At 34.9% G+C, this 17,612-nt stretch overlaps 1 protein-coding gene across 6 annotated transcripts in view; it reads right to left on the bottom strand.

The window, feature by feature from the left end:
• The window catches only part of LOC136042865 (forkhead box protein O-like), a 135,167-nt gene that overhangs the window by 66,874 nt on the left and 50,681 nt on the right, over positions 1 to 17,612 (bottom strand). The window lies entirely within an intron of this gene.

Genomic DNA, 17,612 nt, shown 5'->3' with positions numbered 1-17,612 from the left:
TAAAGAGTTGCTATAATATTAGTAAAGAGCCATTCAATCGCCATGACCAAGATGATTCGGGCATCTTGTTCCAGAAATTTTTTGTTCAAAACCTGCAGGTTGTCGGTTTTACAAACAGGTTTTCTTTCTTGAAAAAAAAAAACAACAAACAAATAAACCAAAGGGAGGACGAGGAGCCATTGTAGTTTTTTTCTAATGCCGTTATCTTAGACATAATTTTGCTTGGTATACTTGGTATTGTCATAAAATGACAATGATTCAGAAGTAATACAAAGTCGAAGTTTGTAGAGTTAAGAAGTCCGTCTAGACTACATCCTTCCTAAGGATACAGATTGACACAAACTTAGTCTCTCTGAAGGGACGCATTTAATCCCGTTACAGGATTTGCAAACGGAGAATGTGACAAATTCTCGTGCTGATACAGAAATAATACCTTAGAAATAAGATGGAGGTTGTGTGGTTTACTTGGTTTTTCAAACCATAGGTAAGTGCTTAGGTTCGAAGCGAAGACCAAATCTACATGGGAAGTAGCGTTATTGTAATGATAATAGTACGGAGCATTACTTATTACTGATGCAGTAATATAATGAAGTAATGTATAGTAATAGATTGGTTTATTACTGTAGTAGTAATATAGTAAAACAATGCATAGCAGTAATACATCAGTAGCATAATAGTAGATATTGCAAAAATTTGGCACAAAAAGAAAAAAGAAATATTGACGATCAAACAGTTCGTTGTAACGAACTGTAGTAAGGAGCGACCCGATTCAATAGAAACCAAAACTCCTAAAAAATGGAATTTTGATACCAATAGCTACATCAAAAGAATCACATTTTAATGCTGATTTTAAATATATAAGTTTCATCCAGTTTAGTCTTACGCATCAAAAGTTACGAGCCTGAGAAAATTTGCGTTATTTTAGAAAATAGGGGTAAACACCCCTTAAAAATCATAGAATCTTAACGAAAATTACACCATCAGATTCAGCGTATCAGAGAACCCTACTGTAGAATTTTCAAGCTCCAAAAATGTGGAATTTTGTATTTTTTGCCAGAAGGCAGATCACAGATGCGTGTATAATTTGTTTTTTCTGTTTTTTTTTCCCAGGGGTGATTGTATCGACCCAGTTGTCCTAGAATGTTGCAAGAGGGCTCATTCTAACGGAAATGAAAAGTTCTAGTGCCCTTTTTAAGTGACCAAAAAAATTGGAGGGCACCTAGGCCCCCTCCCACGCTAATTATTTTCCCAAAGTCAACGGATCAAAATTCTGAGATAGCCATTTTATTCAGCGCAGTCGAAAAACCTTATATAACTATGTCTTTGGAGACGACTTACTCCTCCACAGTCCCCGTGGGAGGGGCTACAAGTTACAAACTTTGATCAGTGCTTACATATAGTAATGGTTATTGGGAAGTGTACAGGCGTTTTCAGGAGGATTTTTTGGTTGAGAAGAGGGGGATATACTGGGGGAACTTTCCATCGAGGAATTTGTCATGGGGGAAGAAAATTTCCATGAAGGGAGCGCAGGATTTCCAAGCATTATTTAAAAAAAAAAAACAATGAAAAAATAAATATGAAAAAGTTTTTTTCAGCTGGAAGTAAGGAGCAGCATTAAAAATTAAAACGAACAGAAATTATTACCCATATATCATCTTGTATATGAAGATACAGTTTTTTTCTTTTGTTAAAAACTGAATATTTTTACATTTTAATTTTTTTTATATTGAGTTTATCAATTACAAAATCCAGTAGACACTGCAATTGCCTTTCAAATAAGCTCTTAAGTACCTCTCTGCGATGTTCCAGTGCCCAACTAGCAGTGAAAAAAAAGGACACGTCTTTGGTATTCATGCAAAAAATAAATGACATTCCTTATTGTTCAAGCCATGGGACTATAAGTTTCCTGTGGCCTATAGGATTTTCGACAATACCAGTTCCAATAGTACACTTCTCATTTCGACCGGACGCCATTTTTTAGGGAACGATTTGCCGTGGTTCATTCTTTACTAGGTTTCAGCTATTCCTGCAACCATGACTGTGTGGAGTATGTACACAGATATATCTTCTAGCAATTATGAACCACCAAGGCTCTAGATATTCTACTGTTTCCTTTCTTGTTTTTTTACACTTTCGAACACTTCTTCCTATTCGTCACTATCACTATGGTTATTGACGACATTAAAGATATCAGAAGGCATTAAGGTTTGCCAAAGTAAGCTAAACGACGAGTGAGCTAAAACAAGCAAAACGAACTAGCGTTGCTAGTGATCAAAAGGGGAAAATATCGGGGCAGTTTCCTATCTCGACCATGTTCTTTGAATATACATAACTTCCCAATTTTATATATGTAATTGGACATAATCTATCTAAGCTACACTGCTAAATGGTTTGTTTATTAACACCGCTCAAAACTGAAGTAAGGATCCTATAATTGTTTCGACTAATGTCATTTACTGGAAGATAGTTCTCTTCGGAAGAGATTAAAGCAATTTTGTGAAAAAACTTAAAATAAATATTCTTTAAACCAGAAATAGTAGCAGCTGTCGAGGTAATATAGTTACAAGGCCCGTTCATTTTAGAAGCCAATGATATAAGTTGTTAAGTAAGCAAGTTCATAGTCTAAGAGTGAATAGCCTAATAACTACAAATAAAAATCCATGTCAACAAAGCACATTTACAAATGTTCTAGTAAGACAATTCAGTTGCAATCCACTGAAAAATTCAACTGGCTATCCATCTATGAAACCTTTCTGCAAATCTTTCTAAAAACTTTATAATTTATTTATTTTGTTTGTGTTTACGTTTAATCTTCTAACTAAAAACAATACAAAGATTAATCAAAACCATGAAGCTACAAAACCAAATACAATGTGTATACAACATAATAATATCTCGCCCATTCCACTGCCAGAAACGTCAGAAATAAACTGAATTAAAAAATTCATGCAACAGACTTGGACATTTCATTTTTTTATAGCCATGTTGACAAAAACTACCTACTCTAAGTTGGCCTTAGCTTTTCAAACAAACAAATATTTCTTGAGAGTCCCAAACTTTCTCTAAGTTTATATTATATCACGTCTGATAAATGTATGAAACGCTATATAAAACTCTGAAATGGGCATGTAGTTTTGCGACAAAGTTTTGCTTCTATGGCCTCACGGGACCACGAACGAAATATACAAAAGATGAAACAAGTTTAAACTAGTAGGCTATAAAAAATAGGGGCACACCAGGTTATGACACTTGTATCTCTTATATACCACTATGAAATTTTCAATGTTCCTATTAGTCTGAATGAACTTTTGAAAGTATATTGCCGATCCATCTGTGAGGAAAACACAACCACAACCTTTGAGACAATAATCCGACAGAAGGTACCTATTCTGGTAATATAAAACACAGCTGTAGTTTGCGAAGAATCTTATAGAATGAAAAACTAATGTGATTAGAATCTCAAGTTGGTCTCTAAAAAAAAACCGTCACTATCTAGCATTACCAAGCAAAATCACTTAAGTTATTTAAATATACTTCATTAAAAACATTAGTAATTTTTTCATGTTCTTTAAGTTTGTTTTATATGTCAATGAAGACGAAAGAGCCACTTCTGCCCAAAGGACACACAAGGTATACTTGTGTACATTCTTTTTAGAAGCTTATTTTCTGCATACTATCTAGTGTCTGAATTAAATCACAATAAACACGTAAGATAGTTTAAAGCAGAAAAATCGGCAAAATTTCAGCGGCTGAATCAAAATAAACCTATACTAAATCTTCCTCTTCTTGTTTGGGTATGGAGACGCTTTGGCATAACCTCCTCACTGGAATCAAATTATGAGCCCTGTTCTGTGTTGCGACAGCTAAGCTCGAACTCTGAATCCCGCATTACCAAGCTAAGATCAAACCCATTGCGCCACTAGAGACCTTTACAAGACCTTTAAGTAATATCCAAGTTTAATAAACTAAAATTTAGCTAGTTCTGCAAAAAAAAAACTGCTTAAAAATTCTTTTCTAGTTCTGCTTGGTAGACGTGTACTATTAGTGGTGGTAAAAGTCCAAAATCATTATTAAACAGATGTTATAGTGCCATGTACTTCATTCTCTTTGGTACTTTCCATGCGATACTCCTTTCTAAGTAATTTAATCTCTAAGTTTTGTTTGAAAGTTCGCGCGTGCGATGTAGCCGTTAATAACACAGTTAATTATTAATTAACTGCGTTAAATATATAATTAACTTAGTTAATTATACAATTTTTTGAGGGAAGAATGGAATAAGAGAACTAGTGAGAGCCTAGTCTCTATTCTATTTCTAGGACGATAGCACAACTTCTAAAACTGAAATATATTTTAGAATGTTTATCACCATAATGTCAAAATAATTTTAATAACAAATGAATCCGTTTAAGGTATTTTTGTGCTGATTGTGGGCTGTTTCATTCCATTTAAGATTCGCTAATCAATGGTTGCCGAGCCACTCGATTCAGCCAGTAGTCGCTAGTTTATTGCATTTATAAACATGGCAAAGGGGATGAGACTTATTTCACAGGCAGAGGAGTCTATAAATCGCTTCCAAAAATATTCTGAAGTCTTGAAGTTTTGAAAAACTAGTTTTGCAAAAAGGCTAGAAAACCTCAAAACTACCTTCCAGCGATATGGCATTATCGGATCATTAAAATACGGAGTCCTCCCCAAATTCACGGGGTGTATCCCATATTTTTCGTCGAAATGAGCAAGATATTGAGAGATCAGTCTCTACGGATCTTTAAATGCTGGTTGAACTTACCAATGGTATATCTAAACGAACAGAGTAATATTTAGTGTACGGAGAGCCACCACGTGTACAGAATTTGATTTCAGAGGATGTAAATCCAAAATAGCGAAAAAATAGGCGAGTTACATGGATAATTTAAGAGACTATAGCAGAAACAAAACGGATTCAGGAATTTCAAAGGAGGTGGAAGGATAAAGAGAGACAGACCCAAAGATCTCCTCTCCTGATTTTAGACTGAGTTTGTCTTTCTTGTAAATGTCACTGAAGGAACATTCTAAATGTTCCTGTTTTTCTTTAAACATAAATTACAGGCTAATTCCTTCACCCCAAAAGAAAACACCAACATTACTTATGGAAGTAGCCAAATCCCAGTCACTACCTCCAAACTTTGGGTTGGTTCAGCCCTGTAGAAGACCCATTGCACGAAAAAGATATCTTTTTTTTTGCTGAGATGGAAACTAAAGGTTAAGGAAGAATTGCCATCTTTGCGATCTTTAGCGCAGAGGGACAGAAAGACTCCGACGCAGCCTAACGGCTCAGTAGGTCTACAAGTGCAATTAACCGTTGACAATATTCAAACAAATTAATTAATATAAAAACAAAGTAACACGAGGTTTTGAGCATTATATGTTTCTGCCAAATTAAAACTTTAATTCTCAGTTATGAAACCATTGCATCTAAATTTCAAACAACCCTTTTTTCTTAAATTTAATAGATTTTTTAAAATCAGTAATGAATAAAAATATTGTGCTGTCATTATACATAAGGCCCAGGTAATATAAAAAATACCCAAAATGGCCAGACAGTGTACTGCAAGACTGTCCATTATACATGTCATTCTATATCGCCAGGCTTTAAGATGTCTAAATGCATTAAAGCATCTACACAATAAATTGCCCAACTTTGAGCCCTTACCCATACTGACTGGGTATTCTTGATAATGCTTATATTAATCTCTTTTATCATGCCCCCTACACTCTCAATCTGTTCAGTCACTGGATAGAAGGATTTATTCATAGCCAGATAATCATCTGGAAAAACCAACCAGTATGTCTTTTAGTTACAAAGCACAAGGAAAAGTTATGTCTATGCTACAGCTTTCTCTAATATTTCTCCGGCAGTGGCGCCAGAGAAGATTAGCCTATAACAAAGTAAAGAGCATGACATCCCTTCTGAAGACTATGTTACACTTTTTGCTAATAAAAATCATCAAAATCTTCCCTTTAACTTTTTCTTACATGGCAACGAGGATTTGGCTCTAAGCAATAAAGCCAAGGAACAAAGTTTTCACTAGTTCCCGCAAAAAGTATCCTTTCACATTTGCTGAAACGTAAAACGGCTTGGAAAATGTTGCCAACATAATTTTATTTCCTCTAGTTGTGAAGATAAAATTTAGGAGCTTAAGTTCAGTCTTCATCGAAAGTAGGCGGGATGCCAAACCCCTTTTCAATATACTTGAACTATTCAATAAGAGGCCACTTAGAGATATACTATGAAATATGAATGACGACTTTGAAAACGCGAACTGCGATCAATTTAAAAGAAACCTTAGATGAAGTAACTTTGTTCTAGAGAGACAGACGTGTAAATGAGAACTATTCATAAAAAAAGCAAAAAAAAAACATATTTCTTCACTTTGTTTCGATTTTTCTTCCGCCATGAAGAGTAGACATGATAGCAACGGCAATGTTAAAGTAAAACAGTTCAAAATAGGGATGATACCTTTTTATTGACAGTGAAATATAAAATTATTTAACTGGATATTTCGAACACATATACAGTGTTCATCATCAGCAGTAAAACTGATGATTTTTACTGCTGATGATGAACACTGTATATGTGTTCGAAATATCCAGTTAAATAATTTTATATTTCACTGTCAATAAAAAGGTATCATCCCTATTTTGAACTGTTTTACTTTCGTCATGGAAAGGCAGTGTGGTCTTCGAAGTTATCTAAAACGGCAATGTTAGAAAAATATCAAGCCTAATGTATTAGGATATTAAATAAAAGAAATTTAATTAATAAATATAATCAGAAGCTTGTTTGAAAACAAAGTTGGCAAAAAATTTAGTCTTGTCTAGTATCAGTGGAAAAAAAAACCTTGTTATAGCGTACCGTTTTTTTTTTTTTTTTTGTTACTATAAATAATACAACTGCTAATACAGAACACAGTGATGTCTGGACCGGCAGGACCAGCCGGACAACCCTTCGGTCGATACAAAATTATGGGTGTTTAAATCGATACACACATTCACGCAGTTGAACAAATCGAACTCAATGCTTGTACGTTTTAAAATTGCACAATTTAATCATATTAATAGCCATGGAAAACGATACTGAAAGCATACCTAGCTATTAAACAAAACGATCTAAGAATTTGAAAATTTTTGTATTAAGGTATGTGAGGTTGAAGATACGTCACCTTTTTTGAAGATGTTAACAACAATGAAATAACAACGAAAATGGCAAGGCAGGGACATAAGTCTAAACAGTGTAGACATCTCTTAGAAATTTTGGTTCTTTTATACTAATCCGTAGAATTATTAGCATAAATCAATACTTAACATTACGTTATGTAATCTAGCGGAACAAATTTTATTAGGCACTGCCAAGTAGCCTCGAGTTCTACAGAGAGAATTAAATAAAAAAAACTAGTTTTTTTTAACTGAAAGTAAGGAGCGACATTTAAAACTTAAAACGAATAGAAATTACTCTGCGTATGAAAGGGGCTGTTCCATACTCTTTGGCAAAAATTCCGTTTTCCTAGAACCCAAACCTAGGAGGGGGTAAAACAACAAAAAGGATAAAACAAATTTCTCGCAGAAATTTGAGGGTCTGTTTGGCATCCTACAATAGATGTCCAGCTCATAAGTTATCCTAATACAACGTTTTCTGAAGAAATAACAAAATAAAAGCTTAAAATTTACAGTCTAATATTCTCCAGATGTTGAGATTGTTGACAATTTACGTAGCCCCATTCGCAATGAGATACTAATAATTCCAAGTTTCAGAAAGCACTAATTTCAGCCCATTAGATTTGTCACAGAATTTTTTGATTAGCTTATCAATTGAATGACAAATTCTGTTCGGCTCAAATCACCGCATAAATATCATAGTAAAGGACCTGAATTGAAAGCAGCACAATATATATATATAACCTTTTTTCGATTCACAATTCAATAATATTAACTAAGGGGTTAATCATAGGTATTATTAATTTATTTTATTTTCACATTTTCAGGGGCAAGAACAGATAAGATATATTCAACAACAAAAACAAAAATTGTTCAGCAAATACACGGCACTGATCTCCACATAGGCTCCATGGCCTGATTTTTAGATTTTTAGATTTGTAAAATTTTAAAATTTTATAAAATTGTAGTTAGATTTTTAGATTTATAGCTTAAAGTTCCAGAGCATCGGGCTTATCGTTCACTAATTCTCCAGTAGCCAAAATTCTTGGCAACTTTGCTAGGCAAAGACGGCCAAAAGTTAGACTGCATTTTTTGCTATCGTAAGAGGTTAAAATAAATAGATTGCAGTTCATAGTGCCGACCTTACAGAGCTTGATTTATTAATAGTGAGTTTCCATTGTATCTGGTTTTAATTAAACTCGATTGGCTTCGGTTTCACAAATTTCAATTTTTTTTTACAACTGAACATCAAGCAGAAGTTTAGGGATCATTATGTTTACAAGTAGAGACGATATGAACTAAAAAGATTATTAAAACGAATAAAATGAATGAATGCGATAATTGCAAGATGTTCGAATCTCGATTGGAAGAGATCCCGAGAGTGCAGTTTCAATTTGTAACAGTTATCTTTCCACCTTTCAATAAAGTATACAACCCTCCGAGAGTCTTGCCAAAGTAAATAGATTTCAAGGGAATTCTTACGAGAAGGATGAAATTCGTTTTGCGAAAACTAGATAGCAGAGTATATTTTGCATACAACATCGTAGCAAATACAGTTCATTATTTTCTTAGAAGTTCTAAAGACATGTATGTTCAGTCAAGATGAATAATAATTAATTAATAATTGTGAACAAAGCAGTCATTAGAGTAACTAGATAGGGATAGTGGGCGGGGTGAAAAGGATTTCGCCCCGCCCTATGCTAGAAGAAACTAAAACCCCGTGAAGGCTTACATAAATTGGCCAAGTAAATGGCCATTGCACCATGTCTGTATGGGGGGAGGAAAGGAAATTTTTCATAATTGCGATCCTTTTTTCATATTTTCAACTGCATCGGAACTCCACTATCCGAAAATATTCTGATAACCTCCCCTCCTCCCTCTCTACAGGTTTTAACTATAAGCAGCTATGTATGTGAATCTCTTCTGCATTGTTTTTTCTTCATAGGACCAGGGATTCCACTCCTTGGAATCCCTCTTGATATCATAATGTCAGTCCTGAGCTATATATTGTAATTTCTGGACACTGTCAAATTCTCAGCGTCAGCCTTGTCCAAGGGATACTGGCGATCAGTCAGGGGGGATATCAGGGATGCTAAGGATTGTGTTATTTGATTCCCCCTACATCCTAGATCATCCAAGAATAAGTTTTAAGATCAAGCAATAATCTGTAAAAGCAGTATATTAAACACATAAAACAGTGTATAAAAATACCATCCAATAACTGTTAGAGCAATCCAATTAAAAATTAAGTTCAACGACTGGGACGGACTTTTCTGTTTGCTATCATTTGGGGATAGAAATATCTTTATATTTTTAACTTATTGTTCTCTGTAGACGTTTTTGTTAATCATCTGCTGCAATTTCTTGTAATATTGCAAAGAAAGATGTAGACAGAGAACTTGAGACACAGTCAACTTCCTACAATAATATCTAACCTCAAGAGGGTCATAAGAACTATATTGACCTGACTTTAATAATAAACAATTTTTGCAAAAGTCTCAACTTTTAAGTACTTCAACTCTCTTTCTTTGAAACATAATATATAATACAATATTAAACTTGTCTCTGATTCTATTGCAATTAAACAAAAGTAATCAGATACCGAGTATGGACTTGAGACAAAATACTCTTTAATTAGTAACGTTAAGGGGGTTAGCTAATGAACTAAGTAAGAAGAGATTCATTAAACTACTTTTTGTCAAAGTTCCGTTAAGCCTAAATACGGGATATTACTTTGACTCTTGTTTTTCAAGCTATAAATGAGACATTTCTTCGTTTAAAATACACATTGCAGAAATTGAGAACCTTATATGTTGGTCGTCATTATGGAGGAAAAAGTTTTTAGAATAGTTCGCACAAACCAAGTGTGATCATAGGTGTGCATAATCAATCTTTTTTGGGAAAAAGTCTAAAAGACCAGAAAAGAGTACAGTCTCTGGCCAAAATTTAAGAATGGAGAGATCCTTCGGACTGATGTGGAGGAAGGGGTGCTCCGATACACTATGTGTGCAAGTATATGTGTGAGGTATTTTTGGTTAATGAAGGGTTCCAGATAACTTATAAACGACATCTTGGTATACTCTTTTAGCTTATAATTTATTAAAACCTCGTTTATAAAACTCGACTAAATAAAAAAAGTTTCGTAAAATAACTTCACGTTTATAAACCAATAAGTGTACCTCCAAAGCAGGAGACATCTATGATTCGAGCAAAATAGCATTTTACGAAATTTCTTCATTTAGTTTTACACACATTTATTTTTGATGTTACACATTTTAGTTTCATACATCATCAAGTTCAGCTGAAATCTAGTTCTACCATAAAACTAAATTCATAGGATCGGCACGGGAACAATAATAATAAAAAAATCCTAGGGGCGACCGCCCTTCAAAAGTCCTTGTTTTTTGTTGTTGTTTTTTGTTTTTGTTTTCAAAAGTTTTGCTTCAATATTTCATAGATGAGTTTTCTGGAATTTTTTTTTACATTCAATGCCCCGATAATGCGGTAGACGTTATTCAGAGAAGAAATTTTAGTAAAGTTACACGCGTGTTTGACAATTTAGGCTAATTTAGAGCTTGTAAATGTATTAAACGTTCAAACCCCAATGCAGGCACTCTGATCATCATAGATGTTTGATGCATCTACAGGCTTAGTAAAAATAAAAAAATAAAAAAACTATAAATAGCAAAACAGATTAACCTTTTTGCTCTGACCAGACTTTTTAACAGATAGCTCTCGGGAAATATGAACGGAATCAACAGTATTCTCCGTTTCAGGCTTGAATAAAGGGTAAGTACTGAAGTAGCCTCTCCCCCCATATTCCAAGAACTGACAAAAAACATTGATTTTGAATTTTCAACCTAAACAAACCAGTTTCATATCCCCTCCCCCGGGAAAAAAATTCTAGTCGGCATCAATTTTTGATGCACATCCGAAAGCGAAATTGTGGATCCAGTTTTTAGTAGGAAACTTGCAGTTCGAAAAAATCGTGGAAAAAGCTATTCATTCAAAATCGATATTCCTTTCTTCAGTAAAGTTTGACATTCGGACGACAGGGGTAATATCATTAGTCACGATTCCCAGTTACTGGCAAAGGTTATTGAATTCTTCACAGCTACACATCAATAGAATTTGAGAATTTTACCATCAAATAAAACGATCTTTACATTTAAACTGTCAAGAAAACAAAATTATTAATCTGAAACTCAACCTAATTCCCAATATTGACATTGGCCCAAAGGGAGATGTCTTTAAAAAAAGGAGCAAGATTACAGAAATAATAGAGAATAAAATAAATGGCATAAATGAACACAACCACGAGTGTTAGGGGAAAAACCAGCACCATCAAAGGAAAGGGGAGTCTATGGGTTCAGAAATTTATAGTCTAAATTATATAGCCTGTATAATTTATAGGCAAATTTATAGGCTCAATTACTTGAGCCTATATCTAGCGAATTTATTGAAAGCTCTCTAGGGGAAGTCATGCGGAAATTCATTGGGAGCGTTATTTGAAGTAGCATTTGTAGGATTGGTATTTTATGTTTTCGTGAAAAGGATTTATTCCCTATCTTTAGTCGTCCCACTTTTTTACTTAAATAACCGCCACATTAGATATATATGTCACGGACAAAGTATGGGCCCGACCTGCAAAGGCCAAAGCTGGACCTTCCAACTAAGCCAAAAAATAACCTTATTTAGAAGGGCCAAAACCCCACGGCAGTTAAGCAAAGGCCTAAATCTCGAGTTCCGGACAAAACGAGATACACCAGATAACATAGTTCCAACAGTACCGACAGAAACGTTTCTGGAGTGCGATAAGCCTGCAAAAGATATAGCAATGGGCAAAGTTAGAAAATGGACTTGTCTTAGAAGTCATATCATTCATAATATAACTAAAAAACTTCACTTAAATACATATTATTTTTGCTTTCCAGAGACAGAATAAGTAAATATTCTATCAATCCGTACAATCTCCATTTAATTCTGTTCATTAAAAAAAAGCTTCAAGTCGTTTGAAAAAAAGAGGTTTTTTGGCCCTTTTACGGGGAAACAAACATTTTTATTTCTGTGTTTCGTTCATCGGGGTACCCTTCGCCCAACGAATTAAGGATTCAAGTTTAACGCTTATCATAAAAAAAAGATTTTGGTACTTTTGGGGGCCTATATATTGAGGAACCACGCCCCCAACTAATTTTTCTTTGTATTAGCCTCTTCCTTGCCCGGGGACTTCCAGCTGCCAAATACACTCTAAACAGAGACAACAATGTATTATAACCTTTTCTCCGAACGACCTAACACGCTTCTCCTCTTAAAGAATTTAAAAGAAACTAGTTTTTATTAACTGAATGTAAGGAGCGACATTAAAACTCAAAATGAGCAGAAATTATTCCGTATATAAAAGGGACTGTCCCCTCCTCAACGCCCCACTCTTTACACTAAAGTTTTTTATTGTTTTAAAAAGTAGAGTTGGGAGAAAGAGTCGAACTTTAGCGTAAAGAGCGGGGCGTTGAGGAAGGGACAGTTTTTTATTGCTTTAAAAAGTAGAGTTATGAGAAAGAAACAGATTTCTGAACGTTTTTGAATTAATGAAGGTCTTGATTTTTGATCACCGTACATGAATAATTAAATGGAAATTTGCATATTAACTTTACTTTTTTGGGGGTAAATGGCTTTCTCGAAGTTTTGATCGGAAGATTTTGAGGAAAAAGGGGCGTGGGAGGGGGCCTAGTTGCTCTCCAATTTTTTGGTTACTTAAAAAGGCTAGTAGAACTTTTAATTTATTTATGAACGTTTTTATTAGTAACAAATATATGTAACTTACAAATTAACTTACATAACGAACTTCTATATTCGTTTTTTTATTACATTTATAGGGGGGTTCATCCCCTCATAAATACCTCACTCTTTACACTACTGTTTGAATTTTGATCCAATTCTTTAAGAATGACCCCTGAAGCACAACGGCCGTTTAATTAGAATAAATAGCTCTTTTGAAATTACTGAAAACACTTTAGAGTAAAAAGCGAAAGTATTGAGGAGGGAACAAGCCACCTCATTCATATGATGATTTCTGTTTTCAGTTGAATTTTTTTTTATTGAATTTCTGAACGTTTTTGAATTTATGAAAATTTGATTTTGGCTAACCGTATATTATTAATTAAAACGAAATGTGCATATTAATTTTACTGTTTTTTGGCTGAATGGTTTTCTCAAAGTTTTGATCGGACGATTTTATAGAAAAAGGGGCGGGGGAGGGGGCATAGTTGCCCTCCAATTTTTTGGTTTACTTCAAAAGGCCGCTAACTTAATTTTATTTACGAATGTTTTTATTGGTGATTAAATAAAAAAAACAAGTTTTTTCAACTGAAAGTAAGGAGCGACATTAAAACTGAAAACAAACAGAAATTACTTCGTATATGAAAGGGGCTGCTTCCTCATCAACGCCCCGCTCTTTACGCTATAGTTTGACTCTTTCTCTCAACTCTTCTTTTTAAAACAGTAAAAAACTTTAGCGTAAAGAGCGGGGCGTTGATGAGGAAGCAGCCCCTTTCATATACGAAGTAATTTCTGTTCGTTTTCAGTTTTAATGTCGCTCCTTACTTTCAGTTGAAAAAACTTGTTTTTTTTATTTAATTTCTGAACGTTTTTGAATCAATGCATGTTTTGATTTTGGCTCTCCGCAGAGAAATAATTAAAACGAAATTTGAATTTTTTTTTTTTTTTTTTTTTTTTTTTTTTTTTTTTTTTTTTGGCTAAATGGCTTTCTCATAGTTTTGATCTAGTTGCCCTCCAATTTTTTGGTTATTAAAAAAGGCAACTAGAACTTTTAATTTTTTACGAATCTTTTTATTAGTAAAAGATATACGTAACTTATAAACTAGCTTATGTAAAGAATTTTTTATTCTCATGTTTTTATTACACATATGAGAGGGTTCGCCCTCTCGTCAGTACCTCTCTCTTTACACTAAATCTTAAATTTTGGCCCAATTCATTAAGAATGACCCCTGAATCACAAAAGCCGTAGAATAAATAGTTGACATTACTAAAAATACTTTAGCGTAAAGAGCGAGGTATTAGGAGGAGGTAAGCCCCTCATATGGGTAATAATTTCTGTTCGTTTTAAGTTTTATTGCTGCTCCTTACTTCCAGCTGAAAAAAACTTTTTCATATTTATTTTTTCATTGTTTTTTTTTTTTAAATAATGCTAGTAAATCCTGCGCTCCCTTCATGGAAATTTTCTTCCCCCATGACAAATTCCTCGATGGAAAGTTCCCCCAGTATATCCCCCTCTTTACAACCCCTCCCCCAACAAAAAAATCCTCCTGAAAACACCTGTACACTTCCCAATAACCATTACTATATGTAAGCACTGGTCAAAGTGTGTAACTTGTAGCCCCTCCCACGGGGACTGTGGAGGAGTAAGTGGTCCCCAAAGACATAGTTATAAGGTTTTTCGACTACGCTGAATAAAATGGCTATCTCAGAATTTTGATCCGTTGACTTTGGGAAAATAATTAGCGTGGGAGGGGGCCTAGGTGCCCTCCAATTTTTTTGGTCACTTAAAAAAGGCACTATAACTTTTCATTTCCGTTAGAATGAGCCCTCTCGCAACATTCTAGGACAACTGGGTCAATACAATCACCCCTGGGAAAAAGAAAAAAGAAAACAAAAATAAAACAAAAAAACAAATAAACACGCATCCGTGATCTGCCTTCTGGCAAAAAATACAAAATTCCACATTTTTGTAGATAGGAGCTTGAAACTTCTACAATAGGGTTCTCTGATACGCTGAATCTGATGATGTAATTTTCGTTAAGATTCTATGACTTTTAGGGGGTGTTTCCCCCTATTTTCTAAAATAACACAAATTTTCTCAGGCTCGGAACTTTTGGTGCGTAAGACTAAACTTGATGAAACTTATATATTTAAAATCAGCATTAAAATGCGATTCTTTTGATGTAGCTATTGGTATCGAAATTCCATTTTTTAGAGTTTTGGTTTCTATTGAGCCGGGTCGCTCCTTACTACAGTTCGTTACCACGAACTGTTTGATAAATATAAGTAACTTATAAATTAACTTATGTAACGAACTTCTATATTCGTATATTTTTATTACGTATATGAGGGGTTTGCACCCTCGTTAATACATCGCTCTTTACATTTAAGTTCGAATTTTGCTCCAATTCTTTAAGAATGACCCCCCAACCCCAAAGGCCGTTTAATTAGAATAAATAGCTCTTTTGAAATTACCAAAAATACTTTAGCGTAAGAGCGAGGTGTTAAGGAGGGGACGGACTCCCTCATATATGTAATAATTTCGGTTCGTTTTAAGTTTTAATGTTGCTCCTTACTTTCAGTTGAAAAAACTTGTTTTTTATTGAATTTCTCATTGTTGTTTTAAATAATAGCGCCCCTTAAGTCCAGCGCCCCTTTCATGGAAATTCTCTTCCCATACAGTAAATTCTTCCATGGAAAGATCCTCTCACATAACCCAGGACCACCCCTCCCCCACCACAACCAGAAATAATACCCCCTGAAAACGTCATTATACTTCGTAAGTAACCATACTATATGTAAGCAATGGGCAAAGTTCATAGCTTGCAGCCCTTCCCCCCGGGGACTTTGGTGGATTAAGTCGTCCTCAAAGACATATTTATTTGGTTTTCGACTATGCTCAACGAAATGGTTCTCTCAAAATTTGATCCGGCGACTTTGGGAAAAACTGAGCGTGAGAGGGGGCCTAGTTGCCTTCCAATTTTGTTGATCACTTAAAAAGGGAAGTATAACTTTTAATAATGTCCGTTAGAATGATCACTCTTACGATATTCTAGGACCGGTGGGTCGGTACGATCACCCCTGGAAAATAAAACAAATAAACACGCATCCGTGATCTTTCTTCTGGCGAAAAATGCACAATTCCACATTTTTGCAGATAGGAGCAAGAAACCTCTACAATAGGGTCTCTGATACACTGAATGCGATGGTGTAATTTTATTCAGATTCCATAGCTTTAAGGGGGTGTTACCACGAACTGTTTGATTTGGGATCTTTTTAGCCTTAGCAATGATCCTTGAATGTTTCCAAGCTGATCAAAAACATTTTTTCCCATTTTTGGACCTTAATTTGAGGGGGACTGTGCCCCCAAACTAATTGTTTGTTGTTGAACAGAAGGGTTCTCTCACAGCTTTTCAGTTTTACGCCATTCTGAAAAAAATATTGATTGACTCTTTTTAGGGTCTCGAACCCATTTTTTGCGACAAATATTTCTCCCCCTTAGGTCAGTAACGATTCTTAAAAGTTTCAAGCAAATCGGAAAGTTTTTTCCATTTTTGAACCCCAGGATCGGGGGCTTGGACACCCGCTAAATATACTTTTGTTTTTATTTCTGGGCCAAATTTGGCCCTTAGGATAACTCAATTTGCTCCTCACTTTTTATTTTGCGTTAGGGTCCCGATGGTCTAAGGACTTAAAGATATACGCTTGAAGCCAATCAGAACACTAATACCCCTTTTTCAAAGGGATTCTTTTAAAGGGGACTTGCGATTCAAATCGCCGTTCAAAAGAAATATTTACGGGGTTGAAGGGGGAGGGGGTATTTGTGTTTTACTTACCTTCTACATTTGGTTCCCATGGTCTATGGACATAAGGATATAATCTTAGAGTCAATCAGAAAATGTGTTTTGGACTTTTTTGGGCATTAGTTTGTTGTTGTTGTTTTTTTTGGGGGGGGGGGCTTACCCCAATTTTTTGCATTAGATTCCTTTTGTCGGGAGGATTTACGGCCGCAATCGTTAAACTTATCAGAGACACCGAGTTGTTTGGTCCATTTTAGGTTCTCCCCTCTCCCCCGGAGAAATGTGCTCCTACTTACATAAAAAACGGTTCATGAAGGTTTCCACTCAATTGCATACCTGCCTCAGAAACTATGGTGGCATGTTATCTCTGGAGGCATATTTATTTGACCTTTTCAATATTATGAACCAAATGGGTGACTTAAAACTTCGGTCGGATGTCCTGGAGGTTAAAGATGTCGGGTAGCAAAATGGGTACAGGAGGAGGCTGGTCGCCCTACAAATCATTTCGACTCGTAAAAAGGGCACTAAAACTTCTTAATTTTAATCGAGAGGGTCCTCTACCGAGTTTTCTCCACCACCCATTCTATATTAAGTGGCCAGGAAAAAATAAGTAATACACTGAAGGGACATGGGATCTTTACTGTGGTGTCGCCTTTGATAATTACTCGATAACACCCACACTAGATTTTTATTTAATTATCATTTGATATAACTAAGAAATACGAATTTTAACAATTATCTCAACTTTAATTACAATGCAAATAATCATTCGCTTTAAACGTGGGCAGTTGCGAAGTGCATGTACTTAAGATGAGAATTTTTTATTGGTCTGATGTCAATTTCCAT

This window comes from Artemia franciscana, chromosome 2, assembly GCF_032884065.1.
Source record: "Artemia franciscana chromosome 2, ASM3288406v1, whole genome shotgun sequence".
NCBI classification, from domain to species: domain Eukaryota; kingdom Metazoa; phylum Arthropoda; class Branchiopoda; order Anostraca; family Artemiidae; genus Artemia; species Artemia franciscana.
The sequence above is the reverse complement of the archived record's forward strand: the minus strand, read 5'-3'. Positions and strand labels throughout refer to the sequence as shown.